This window comes from Amyelois transitella, chromosome 10, assembly GCF_032362555.1.
Source record: "Amyelois transitella isolate CPQ chromosome 10, ilAmyTran1.1, whole genome shotgun sequence".
In the NCBI taxonomy this organism is placed as follows: domain Eukaryota; kingdom Metazoa; phylum Arthropoda; class Insecta; order Lepidoptera; family Pyralidae; genus Amyelois; species Amyelois transitella.
In genome coordinates, this window is record NC_083513.1 from 4,275,076 (window position 1) to 4,289,940 (window position 14,865).

The window sequence follows — 14,865 nt, forward strand, 5'->3', positions numbered from 1 at the left end:
GCATGTACTTAATAAAAAAAAATAACTATAAAATGACGTACAATTCTCTTACATTCCTTTTTCTAGGTCTTATTCATCCATAAAATCTGGGATTTAGGATTTAAGTTCTATTTGAAAAAGTATTAAAAATCTGTGATATAACTGAGTTGCATGTTGAATAAAATACATAATCTATATCTTTAGCAAAGAGTTTCCAAGAAATTAATATGTTTCGTAAAATATTGAATAATCTATTATTTACACTTATATTTCTATAGGTATAAGAAATATTCCTGAGATATAGAATACCACAAATACTATTTAATTAAGGACCATTCTATCTGCTATGTTAAGGTTATTTTTTCCTCGCCGGCCGCCTTTATGCTATCAATCAAGTTTGTATCGGTAGCTGGTGATTTAACTTGAATTGATTATTTGAATTTCTTTCTCATGAAACAAAGTGATATTTACAAAATAAACTGAAGTAAAAAAATGCAAAACCAATTTGAGGCTTTCAGACTTTTCTCGTCAAAAATGATAACTAAAGTGGTCACACATTCTTGTAACTAACTTCATATACCTAAGAAAAGGTATTGTAGTATGCTAATCATCTACTCTATGTTAAATTCGACTGAGTAGCTGCGCGCTATATTCTTTTACTATAACAATAAAAACAATAATACATAAAAACATATAAACACGTCTATATCTCTTGCGAGATAGACAGAGTTCAGCTGTTTGGCTTAATGATAGAATTGAGATTCAAATACTAACAGGTTGCTAGCCCATCGCCTAAAAGTAGAATCCCAAGTTAATAATCATATCCCTTACACGCCTTTTACGACATCCATGGGAATGAGATGGAGTGACCTTATTCTTTGTTTGTCTTGTTTATTTCAAACTTTACTTTACTGTAACTTTAGTTTCCAAATAGGTTATTTAATCTGTGGCATCGGATATTAATTAAACATGCAAGTGTGCAAGTGTTGTCCTTTAGCAATATTCTAACACTGACATAGATCTGAGACACCGCTAAAGGTCAGATCTTTTAGAAATCTAAGGTCCCCAATTAATTCCTAGACGCAAGCGCTACATTGTCATGCTAGGCTGGTAGTTGTAGTTGGTAATTGTTGACCTACATTTCTGCCTATAGATCAAGACAAGGCTTAATATTTTGTATTTAACCAACATATTTAAAAGTTAAAATTATCGTTTTTAATATACACAATTTAGGTATATTATCTTAAACATTTGTCAAACATAAAAAAGCGTTTTATGAGTAGTTATATAAATAATATTATTAAAGTGACGTCCATATTTTTGAAAAAATACCAAAAAAATATGATTTTGTTAATTTTGAACTTTTATTGATAATACCTACATCAACAAAATTCAAAATGAACCTAAAAAGCCTTATTAACATTATAATTTGAAAATTTTGCAACAATTTGCTGCAAATACTTAACCTTATAACACCTAGAGCTATTTTATGTATACCCTTAGGCCCTGCAATAAATTCATGGTAAAAAGGTCTGAATTCTATTTGCTGAAAGTAGTGCGATTAACTTAAAAATTACGCATACAGTGTCACATCAACGTCGACAAAGAAAACAAAATTCACATAACTGTCACCTGTACACATTTCAGTTGAATATCATATGTAGAGAACCCGCTCGTCTCACTACACACTGCACCTTGTCCCAGTAAAAACTCGAAACAATTACGAAAACACCAATAAAACGTCCCAACAACCAATTGTCTCTCGATAAAAAATCAACACTAATTCGCGACTGTTAAAGTCGGTATTCTATTGCTATGACAATATTAGCGATGTTGAAATGACCGCATGTGGCATTCCTTAGCTGGTTTCTTTGCCGCGATGCATTTTCATGGAATTGTCCAAGTTTTTCCGACACCTTACAATTGCATGACTCGAATTCTAGAAAGCTATATCGGCGTCGACGTTTTAAAGGTAGTGACACACTGATCTTACTGCGCAACGGATAAGAGAAACTGTATGGTGATATACCTACACCTTGAACTCTACAAAGCAGTAATTAACTCTTTTTTTTTTCATGTAAACAAAGATTAATTCCTGACGTATAATCATGAGACTAGTTTGATAAACTATGTGTTCTTTTTCCTGCTTTGTATTTTCACCTCCAAAAAGTGTGTTCCAATAAGTATATTAACGATTTCAATTCCTGCTATAATTTTAGCTTTTATTAAATTAATGATGACTCGAGAGAGTGACAATAATAACATTATTTTGTCAATAATTCCATTGGTTTCTTACTTTATCTACGTAGCTTATTGTGTCTAGACCTTAAGGACTGATTTCGAACCTGTTAGGTACTCTCACTTAAGTATGAATTAGTTATCCTATGTATTTTTTATTAGGATCTCTTCACTTCATGTATATTTAATTACGTCCAAACACAGTTTAAATGGTTGCGGGCTAGTAACATTGACATTTGACTATTTCAAGGGAGACCACCTCTTTACAAGAAGGCAATATTGATCTAGTTTCAATTCAATTATTTATTTTTAGAATTAGGTTAAAAGAAACCTTTAAATGTTTTCCATACAATATAAACAGACGAAAAATATTCAGATTCTAATGTTGCCTTCTTTAAATTATTGTGTTGGACATGATGCTTGAAGAAGTAGGATATGGGACGACCATTATAAAGTCAACAAAAGGAAGAATGAAAGTCTCATGTTCATTAAGTCTCTTGTATACCTACTTGAGTTTGGAAATCAAATCTGCTATTATTATAAATGCGAAGTAACTCTCTCACAGAGATTTGTGCCACGTGGTTCCCGGCACCAATAGAAAAAAGAATAGGAACACTCCGTCTCTTTCCCACGAATGTCGTAAAAGGCGACTAAGGGACAGGTTTAAGCCAAAAAACTGAACGAAGCCTTTCAGTCTTTTAATGACGGTTGGCTCTGTCTACCCAGCAAGAGATATAGACGTGATTAGGTTAATGTCATGTTATGTCAGAATTTTTTTTTGTGGATATAAGTAGGTATATTTAAGATTTGTGACGTGAATGTTAGGGTCAAAGATTTTCCACTCACTTCTACTATTATTACTAAACTATAAGCCGCGAGTCTCAATAATTGTTTAAATTGAAATCCTCAGCTTCAAGTTGGCAACTTTGCTTGGCAAACTCTAAGAATTCTCAACTCTTAGAATTCTCTAGAACTTCACCTCGTTAACTCGCCGCAAACCTACTCTTATTTATGTCTTGAGTTATTTCATTTACAAATCCAACTAGGATATTTTGGTAGACATATACAACTACTAAAATAGGTACTATGTACCTACATAATCTTAAAGGTTAAATAACGAGCTTTTTTGAAATACCGTTCTATATATTTTGATAGATGTTTGCGGCTTTATCATATATATATAAGGCATCTGGCGTTCCTTCTCTTTCTAGCACTCGGATTAACCTAAGAGTAAGAATATTATACATATTATTATGCATTCTGAAAGTTTGTGAATTAACCTGCCGACAGATTCTTTAGACAGAACAAAATTTGTAGTTAAAAATTGTTTATTATTTTGTTATAACAAGTGATTTAAGAGTGATCATGTAAAAAAATGTGTCAGTAAGAAAGTTTTTTTCTAACAATGAATTTTCTAAAAAAAATCTTAACTTTAGTGTATTTAGTAACTTAAATAGTTATAAGCATACTTATAGGTAATATAATCACATTGAATAATCATAGCTAAATAAGTAACTACACCATTTTTCTATGCTCGAGTATGATTTTATCTGTTTGAAAGTTTAATTTGACATGAGTGATGGCTACCGGCGATTCTGCCAAAACCTTGCCGCCCACCTACTCCACTAAATACTCGTACAAACTACTATAATAACTTACTTAATTTTCCATTAATTATTCATTTAGATGACATTTGAAGGCGACACTAGCTCATTTTACAGGAAAAATTTGTACAAATTAATTAATTTCATATTTTTTTTATTATATTTTGTTCTACCTGTCTTTTTAACCCTTCGGCAGTATGATAGATCAAAAACCTGTACGTTGCTTTTAACATTATGACTTCAGAAAAATGTTAACTAATATATATATGACCAATACTAAATATATAATATGAACTACAGTTCAAAAAAAAGCTAGTTTCCAAGTAAATTTACCATAATCAAAGATATAGTGGAATTTTACATACATACTATCACGTCTATATCCCTGGCGCGGTAGATAGAGCCAACAGTCTCGAAAAGACCATGAAGCCACGTTCAGCTGTTTGCCTTAATGATTGAATTGAGATTCAAATAGTGACAGGTTGCTAGCCGACCACCTAGAAGGAGAATCCCAAGTTTATAAGCCTATCCCTTAGTCGCCTTTTACGACATCAGAGGGAAAGAGATAGAGTGCTCCTTTTTTTCTATTGGTCCCGGGAACCAGACGGCACTGGAATTTTAAACGTGGAAATCGCCTCTTCCTATACGAACTTTTCAACCAAATAATTCAAAGCGAAGCCCGAATTATTTTTTCCCACGGCGTATATTTCTCACCAGTAAGTACAAAGGGCCAAGATCCTTCAACAGTTCACCTACAGTCGTTTAGAGGTTAGTGGGCTCGGTCCGACCGGTTTGTCACATGTTTCGAGCCACGTGCGGCCTCCAGAATAAAGTTGCCATCTTGGTAATCTTATTTTCTTACCAGCCTTTGCCTGTAGTTTTGTTCGATTCAAATCCCTTGGGATAAGATTTCCGCTATGCAAGATAATTTTGGACTTTTCAGTAGGTACTCATAAATATGTGTGCCCGAAATATAATTGAAATTTGTCAAGTAAGTAAAGCGTGAAGAAGAGACAAAATACTCTTTCACAATTATAATATTAGTATGGATAAGCATTTTAATGACATAGACCAGAAGGAGCCAAGGAACATTACAAGCTGGTTTAGTTATAATTATATGTGTTATGCAATTAAAAGCCAGTTCGGTGTACCTATTGGTTTATTAATTATGTGTTATTTAGATATTTCCAAATAGTTAAAACGAAGTCATTCAAAAAGTATCAAAACTGTAGGTACTACCTATTTATATAAATGTGAAATCTATATTTTTTTCCAAGATTGTTGGAAAATGATGATATAATTTTTTTTAATATTCTTGTTTGAATTATTCACACAATGTTTTTAAAATCTACGTAACTGTTTTTTCTATTTTTGCCAAACAAGTTAGATTTTTTACTCACCATGATTTTACTTCATAAAAATGTATTTTCAAACCTCGGTAATAGGATCTCTTTTTACATAAACGGACCCGCGAGCAAAGATATACTCATAAATTCAGCATAATACTATCATAATGTGAAGCCGGCGGAGGCTCCTCAATATCGCCGTATTGTCAGTTAGGTCTTTATTGCATGCTAAAATACTTGCTTGTAAGGCCTTTAAAATCGAATAATTTTTACCTCGATTCATAGTTTATAATAAAAACTATATTATAGCTTCATCCTTTCGTCTTAGTAATTAGAATTATATGTCTAGCTAGCTATTCTAGTCATGCCATAAGCAGCTTATATAACATTTTTAATTTAAGACGTATAAGTTCCGCGACAGCCTTAAATTAGATTTCCCGAATCAAAATAAACGAGCCTAAGCAACATCTGCATCAAAACTTTGCAAAATTAAGATAAATCTTTTCAACTTCATAATAAAAATGTATAAATCACCATTTGCATTCGGTCAAAAAGCATCCCAGTTCTCCAGAGGGTATATTTTGATCAGGCCAGAACAGAAGTTCAAAAACAAGTCTTGGGGTAAGTCGGCACGCACGGCCCGGGGTGGCAACCACCCTTAAAGTTATCGCATTATTCAACCAACGCGACTCTTGAGTAATTTTGAAATATTACAATTTTCAAGCCCCGCCACCGCATCGCGTCGGACCGACCAACTTCCGTATAAATAGTCCGTTCTGATTTCCCAATTTTATAAAGTTCTATATTGCATTATAAAGGGACATTATAATATTTGAATGATATGATGTGCAGTTTTTATGTCTGAATATTACGTAATATTTATGAAGATTTTGCTGTCCTTATTAAGAATGAGTGTAATTTAAAACAAAGTCGACATGTTCTCCAATGTAAAAAAAAACAAAAAAACAAGACAACAAAGAAAACAGAAGCAATTTAAAACAATAACACAATGGCAAAAAGAAATATTTGTTTCTCAAGAACAGAAGTCAAAACATGTGTTAAAATATACAATTAACTGTGTCTGAGCAGATTCCTATGAATCGAGAGTCGCTTCACAGTTAGTTCACGACGAATGCTCGCCTATTGTCAACTATTGTAATGCAAAAAAGAGAAAAGATGCAAAATGCAAATTCCGTTATGTTTACATCTCGAGACCGTTAAATCGCAAAAAAATCGGAGCTCATAAAAATGCAACAGGAATTGCAACAAACAATACAATTGCACAAATTGACAAAAGCAGACTAAACAATAACTCATTTCAAACAATTCACCTGCTTAAATAGCAGGTAACCAATTATTATGGTAATACTTTTGACAATGACTTTATGCATAGTACTAATGTTTTGGAGAATTGTGGCTAAGTACTCCTCAAACGAATAACACCTTGAAATAATTTATGGTTCTATTTGTGAGCCTCATAACAAAAGTTGGTTTCCGTGTTCTTTATCGAAAGTTGCTTATCATTTGACACGTGAATTTACTGCTGTCGTAAACAAAAAAAGATAGAGACAGGAGGCTTGCTGAAGCCACATTGCTGATAAAGTTACAAAGTTTTACTTGAAATATATTCTAATACTGAAATATGGTAGTCATGATTTGAATTTCAAATTTCAATCAAAAAGTATAATAGGCAAGTATGCAGCAACAAGGTACGCAGTCTTCTGTAATCACAATTTTATAATTGAATACAACATTTTCATGAAACAATTATCTGTATTTGTAAGCGAAACGAGTTATTGACCAGATGCGGTGAAGTTTATGATGGCTAATAGAGTTTATGGGTTTTTTATTGACATTAATGGTCTCCCGGCTTCGCCGTTTACGACCAGCTCATTCATTATCGAACTTGAGGTCACAACATCTGTAAATCATAGATTAAATTATGGATAAGTAAATGTCGACGTCTCTTAGACTGTCTGCCTGTTTTTTTGAAAAAATGACGTAATGTTGGTAGAAAAGGCATGATTGTGAAAGTGAGAGTAGTTTTGAAAACTTAATCATAGAGTTATAAAATAGTAACTATTGATACATACATATATATATATATGTATATATATATATATATATATATATAGTCACGTCTATATATCTTGCAGGGGAAAACAGAGCCAACAGTCTCGAAAAGAATTGATATATTTAGAAACAAAATTAAGAATTATCTTATTCTTATTTTTATAAACATATGGATAAATAAGAATATTCAAATACATTCATAACGAACCCGAATCTACATTGTTAAAATAATAACTTTTAACAAAAATAGTTGATTACCCGAGAGACAATGTGTTTATAGACTGGCAACATTGAGTGTAAGCGCTACCGGCAGCGATTGTTACAATTTATTGCCTATTCGATAATTATGCTGATTCTAGTGCGCTACACGCGGTTCACCACAATGTCTTTACACTGTGGTTTTACGGTTCTTTGATACATTAATAGCAGCTTTAGGTCGGATTTAATTTATACTGGAGAAAACGCTTTAGTAAAAAAAATAATGAAAATTGTATACTTAATGTCTGTTTAAATGGTTACTTACATATATTTAGTTACCAAGTTTGAAGGAAAAGTAGTTACGAACATCAAATTAAGATCACAACATAAATACACTCCTCTTTTTAAGTTATTATAATTTCGAATAATATTTAATGATACTGTTTTATAATTTTCAATCTAAACGTATTGTGTTTAATATTTAAATATGCTTGTCCGATTTAGATCCGAATTAAATATTAAACCTTATTCTCATCACAAATTTTATCGTTCCTCTTAAAGTGCGAGCAAGAAAAAACAGCCAATGCAGAGAAAGTTTCTAGTTAAAGAAATGTTAAAATTGTGCTCTACCGTTCCCAGTTATCGTGTCTAAGAACAAAACAATTGAATTCTCCGATGCAGCCCTCACTCTAAATTGAAGCGAATGCAATTTGTCGCGACCGACGTACGCCAAGCAGATATGATCGTATGTGCCGATGCTTGCATAAATTTATCAACTGTTTGTTTTTACTGGGCGCTTTTTACTAAGCAGGTTCACCTGTTACTTCGATATGTTTGACGCTTCGGAACGTTTTTTGTTAATATTAAAAGTTTAATAGCGTCTGATCGACTGCGCGTGAGCCGAATTCGAGATATATTTTTAATGTGAAGTTTTATTATTTAATATGGACGATAAGTATAATAAATTATTGATAAACCGTGTTCCGAAATAGATATTTTTAATAATGCATCAATTTTATGAATATCTAATGAATACGCGACTAATCTTTAAACGCCTAGTTGTTTTATAGATTATTTTATAGTTACTAACTATTAAATACTTAATCTATACCTAGAGTAAATCTTATAGATAACGTGGAATACACGATTGAGCCGAGCTAATAACATTTAAGAACTCTTTAATTTCTTAAGTTAGTAAGCTCGATAAACTCTTACCATTTGATAAACGTGTAATACTCGTATAATATATACACAGAAAGACTTAGAACACAATACTACCTGTAACCTAACAAAGTACAAAGTACAAATTTAATTGAAAATATATCATGTAAAAATTTAATCGATGTGTAAATGGCCCAGAGACATGTCCACTTTGAATAAACGGACGATAAATAAACATGAACTTTAATCAAATTCGCAAAGGCAGATGCGTACTGACCGCTTATAGCAATGACCGGTAGGCACTTGTATGCGCGCGCAAAAACTCAAATATTTGTGGAATCACTCATTAACTTATTAAGATGATAATTTATGACCGCGAGAAGGACAATTTCATGCTCGCCGTACATCTAGATGCTCTATTTTTTATTTACCGTTCGATGAGTACAAAGTCCAGTTACAAGCTGTATTTCGCCTTTCTTCCTATGGTTTTAAAGGTTAATCGATCCTATACTTCCTAGTAGGTACTAACGTTGTGACGAAAATGTTTTTTAAGATATGTGTGGTATTGTTTTCAAGGTCAACTTATTCTTTAATTTCCAGTCCTTAGTCATCCCTTTATGGTGGGATTCTTATCGTATTTGCTTGTTTTCAGTTGCACCTATTGTCGCTATGTATGGATTCATTTGGTCTGCTTGAATTTTTTGTGATTCTAAGCTTTCAGAACAGTGATTTCTTTGTAACCTGATTAGCCTTTTTTATGGTTTATATGTAGGTATAATGTAAAAGCTACTACCTAAATCGATCATCCATTTGCAAACATGTCTGTGTTGTTTTTGTTGCATTTGACGTTGAGGAGTTTTCCTCAGTTTTTTAACATGTAGGCTGATAGATTCCAATGGCAGATACTTTCTTTGATACAGCAATCTGGACTACTGTTTACGATTTTTCTTCACACAAATCTCAAAGCATATGCGTCATACCAGGCATTGCAATTGGTACAATATACAAATTTATTATTATAAAAATTTAATTAATTATTTGTTCAACCAAATATTTCATTAAAATATTATTTTATAAAAAATACATTACATGACATCATCTAAATTTATCTACAATGGCAGCAAATTTGTCCTATTTTGAAAATCATTGTTCAGAATGTAGTTACAACAATATTGCGTAGGCCTTTAAACAGGTTTCTCTCATTCAACAAGAACACAAATGAAGCGGTTTACATCAACTGACTTATTGTTGAAAACGAGTTAAAATTTACAAAAAGCAGCTGAATAATAAGCAGAGATTGATATCTAACAGTGATGTGAAATAAGACAAATATGGTGGGCGACATGAACGGAATATCAAATAGATGCGCCCGCGCACTGCATGTTGAGGTTTTAGGTTATACCTTTGTTCGTTAGTCAATGCAACTAAAATTTTAAAGTACAAATTATATTCTTGTAGCACAGTGAATTGTTTAATTGTTTTCGGTGCAGTAGAAATATGAATATGAACAAATTTTTTGTCAACATATTTTTTTATCTTAGGTCTTAGGTGAAATTTCGTAATTTATTAATGACACAATATTGTGATATGAGGTTTTTATATTTTTTGGATATATAGATGAGACTTAACTGTTCATTGAATTAGCTTTGCATGGTAATTGTATTGGAATAATAAAATGATTATTGCTGATTGCTAGATTTAATTACTGCATCTATCTAAATGGACTGCAAACTCACAATAAAAAAGCACATTGTGCCAAAAAAACATTTCTTTTTTTTAAAGGCAGAAAAAAACGTAACAAATACCGGTCTCGCCATACCATTGACAGTTTGTCCGTTCCGGTGTAAGCACGCCTCTATTTGAAATGCCCTTATAGAAACACCTAGTCTACTTTTTATTCACCTTTTTCCATCTATGAGGAAGCTTGATCGAAGGATAAGGCTTTGAAATTTATTTGAAGCAGCTGCTTAGTTGGATAACGTTTCATTTAGAATCTTAAGAAATTTAATTTTACTTAAGTACATACGCGCAAGTGTTTTCAAACTTAAATTTAAAGTTATATTAAGTTATATAGCCTTAAAATTTCAGGAAATTTCTTCAAATTCAAGGACTAATAATTAAATGGTAAGTAATTCGACAAATTTATTTTGTCTTTTAAATTCATCACATATTTGCAAATTAATTTCTGATTGCCTACCGTATTGATAACTTTTATTCAATTATATTATGTGTAACCACGAAGATTATACTATTAATTTAGTCAGTTTCGCTGCTTTGTGTATCCAAATTCACCATTACATGTCTTATATTATTAATTTATTTTTATATATGATCTAACATACTCAATGACACTTACTCAATGGTACTTCATTCTAAAATATATACATTACACCGCTTCTCCTCCCGTGTAGATTGTAAAAGTAAATTAAGGGAAAGGCTGATAAATTGACGATTCGGCACTGGGTTAGCAACCTGTCAATAAATGAATTTCAGTTGTTGATAAGCCATACAGCTACACGTGACCTTTTTCTCTTTTCTAAACTTTCGGCTCTAACCCTAATAAGACGTTATTAGGTATATGTATGTATATATTACCCATCATTAATAGTACTTTATCTATTAATTGGATCATAAGAAAACTCTGTAACCAGGACTTACAGTAACAACGCTCTTTTAAACTCTTAAATTAAGAATTTAAAAGTTTTACATTTTGAAATTAAGTTATTTTACGAGAACAATAAAGATTGATGTTCCAATGTTACAAGAAAATCTTATGACTCTCTAACTGTTACTGAAATAAATCTGTAACCTAGTTAACTCATACTTAATTTGAATTACAATGATTCCATTTTATTTGTTTTCAGTAGGACTTTCAATTAGATTTTTACAATTTTATATAAAAAACAATATTTTAAACCTGAAAAAATATGTGTTATGAAATAAAAGGTAGGTAGGTATTCTAAAAGTCAATCGAGGGTAAGGAAGGGGTTTTTAATTAAGTATATGATTTGTTTGGCTTATGTTAATTTTATAATCAACAATAAACTGAGGAAGTGATGAATTGACCTCTAATACCTTTACCAATTTTTTCGCCATAAATAACCTGAGTAAAAAGTTTACACACATGACATACCTATAGGTAGTCTCTTCCTCAGAAGGGTAGGCAGACTACATCTTTCTATTCGCCACCGCACCACACCACACTTTTGCTTCATGCACATTCATCAATCTTTAGATTAAGGATGACTCTTGACCTGACCTTTCAACAGAATGTCATCGATTTGATAAAGATTTTATTGCCTTTCACTTTCAATGTTTCAATTGACACTTATTATAAAGGTATACCTATTTGCCCATGATGACCCAACCATCTAAGCATTTACTTTTTAACAACCATGGATAGGCAGAGTAAAATTGTTTTTTAAAAACCATTTATTGTTTAATGATTTATTTATTTGTATTTATTAAATAAACAACTTGTGATACCTACAAGTCATACTTAAGAGAGGTATTTAATAATTTTAATAGTATATTTTAACTGTTTTTAAAACAATGTTCTATAATTTACAAGTATTTATATGAGCATAGATAAGATTCAAAACCAACATAATTATTCAAAATTTACATAGAGAGGTGGATATAGCACTAATTAATACCCAATTATGAATTTATTCATACACCGGTAACGTACTGACACACATATCGTTCTAATTGAATTCATCAAACTCTATAATAACTATCTTGTACACTAAACCTTATATTTTCAAAATCTCTTGTTAATATGCTTGTTTTCAAACTTAATTGTTTTATATGTTAGACCGATGGTGACAAACCAAAATGAACTTTATGTCATTGTCAGAGAGTTCAAATCGGGTTAGCATTGTGACTGTGATTTGAACCTCTAGTAGTCATAAACGTTACGACTTGGCCATTGAAAGATAGGAGTTATTAGTTTAATTGTATCATTGTCAGTAATCTTAATGTCTTTAGTGGACGAAATGTAGATTTCTGTTTGTCTGTCTTAGAATTCTGTTGTTTTATAACTCAAAGCCGATTCAATTACGAACGTTTACTTTGTAACTTTTGCTTATTTTACCTAATAGTAAATTATTAACTTGTATGACAAGAAAGTTTTTAATAAGCATTTTGTAAAAAATTTATAGCAAGTGTTAAGGTTCCAATTGTTATAAATGTTAATGATTCCATTATTATTAAGAACCTAAATGAAGTTTTCGTTTCATATTACCGTTATTAAATTAATGTTACAACCAACTACTAACCATGTATTTACGCAGGTATAATGTTTATGACGGCTATAAAACTCTCAACGGTGCGCTTAGGCTATTCTCAACAAACGCCGGGAATCCGAAATGGTCGCTCTGATCGCTTCTAAACGCTGCAATATCGCTTATACAGGGTGTTACATCCGTGAAAAAGTTTGTTCGGCAAACAAAACTTGTGTCGGACCCTCTGTCCCGAACCGGGCCAAGTTCGGGCTGTAAATTGCCAATAAACTTACCTTACGCCGGGCGTCCGCGGCCCGTCGGCAAACAGCGCGCCATCGCGCTACAATTTCTTCACAAGCACAGTTCTAAAAGAGTTCAAAGAGTTTCACTCCGTCAAGTCACGTGTCAGCGTTTTAGAGGCGACATGAGCGTAATACGTAATCGAGCGCACGTGGTGAATCTTGGTTGTCAGTGCGTCAGTAGTCAGGTGTAGGACGCGTCGTGTTGTTTATGGGACTGTTACGCAACGCGTAGTCGCCTGGGCGCGCGTCAGTTGAATGTGGCGGCCGATGCTTTACGACCGACGGCGCACCCCCCGCCCGGCGACGCCACACGCCGCGACGCCGCACTAAATCTGCGACCAACAGAAAAGGACACCACCACCCCTTAATCCAGCACCATTGATGTCCGAGAGACAACGGTAATCGGACCGATTAATTGAACGACTCGCTCGGCACTCGCGATAGAATTGTATCGCAGCGGTCGCCCATAGCACGGCGATTCGAGCAAGTGCGGCCTCGTAAAGTTTCTTCGTGTATCGTTCGATGCACCAGACGATGATACCAATACGCTCGCAGGGAATGTTGCTCTACTTCGTGATATTGAACATTTTACAGAAAAAGAACGGAAATTTGAAATTTTGGTCATATGAGTTTTTCATGTATGATATAAATATGATTCCTTTTTTGTTTGCCTGGCCCGTGTTATAACTAACTAAAAATTATATTGATTGCATAAGTAGGTACTACTACCTACTTATTTTTCTTCTTTCAATGTGTCAAGTGTTAAGGCACCATTTACAAACTGTTCTAATTATGCAATTTTACCCCCAGGTGTAAAGGTTTGACTCGTGTGGAACGCCGAATTTTGCATCAGAAGCACACCCAATAAATAACTAATATGGTGATTAAAATTCAAGAAGGCAAAGGTTCCGTAAAATAAGCCAAGAAATTAATCCACAAATACTTATAAAAAAATCAAAAACCTACGTATTGGTAGGTACTATGCGATTTATAGTTACCTGCTTGTTTCGTTATTCATTAGCGATAATTAAACGAGTTCACGAAAATGTGTTCCGATTGTCCTCCTTCTTTTAACTCTAAAACCGTCGACTCAAAAATTTTACCGAAAAAGAGATATTGTTAAATGTATTTGGTAGAAGAGAATCTTAGTTTTTGAAGAAATCATGTTGCGTGCTAAATCGTGTCAAAACATTTAAAAAAAATTACGAGTAACTTTATATTCTTTTTACGTTGTCAATTTTTGTACCTAATTGAAAATAGTTACCTACCTAATAAGGGTAAGAGTACCTTAGGGTAAATATCGAACAAGTTGAGTTTCATTTGGAACAATAATGACAGCGTGAAATACTGAAAAATAAAAACGTAAAAAACATAAAAATATATAGGTAGGAAGTCTTCCTATCCGATTCAAACATCTACAGCAGTAGGTACCTAACTTACTCTTTCACGAATGTAAAAATAAGCTTTTATCTTCATTTTTCTAAATGTATAAAAGAAGAAAGTCATTCATTGACTGACATATCAATGCACAGCTCAAACCGCTGGGTCTAGACCCTTAAAAATTTGGTTTGTAGGTTCTTTATGTGGCAAATACGGAAATTATGGGATTTTTTTTGTTTTATGTGAGTGGAACTGCTTGCATCCTTTAGTAAATTTGAAATTGTCTTCGGCTGTCATGGAAAATACTGGTTTGTAACTGACTTGTAAAGTTGACAAAGAAGAAAACATTGATCTTTTT

The 14,865-nt window shown here is 32.7% G+C and overlaps 1 protein-coding gene across 1 annotated transcript in view; it reads right to left on the reverse strand.

The window, feature by feature from the left end:
• Window positions 1-13,393, reverse strand: part of LOC106137696 (homeotic protein antennapedia) — a 178,316-nt gene extending 164,923 nt beyond the window's left edge. Inside the window, exon 1 of the mRNA XM_060946155.1 lies at window positions 13,119-13,393. The gene's annotated coding sequence lies outside the window, so the exon portion shown is untranslated. The remainder of the gene's footprint in view (window positions 1-13,118) is intronic.
• Window positions 13,394-14,865: the final 1,472 nt, after the last annotated feature.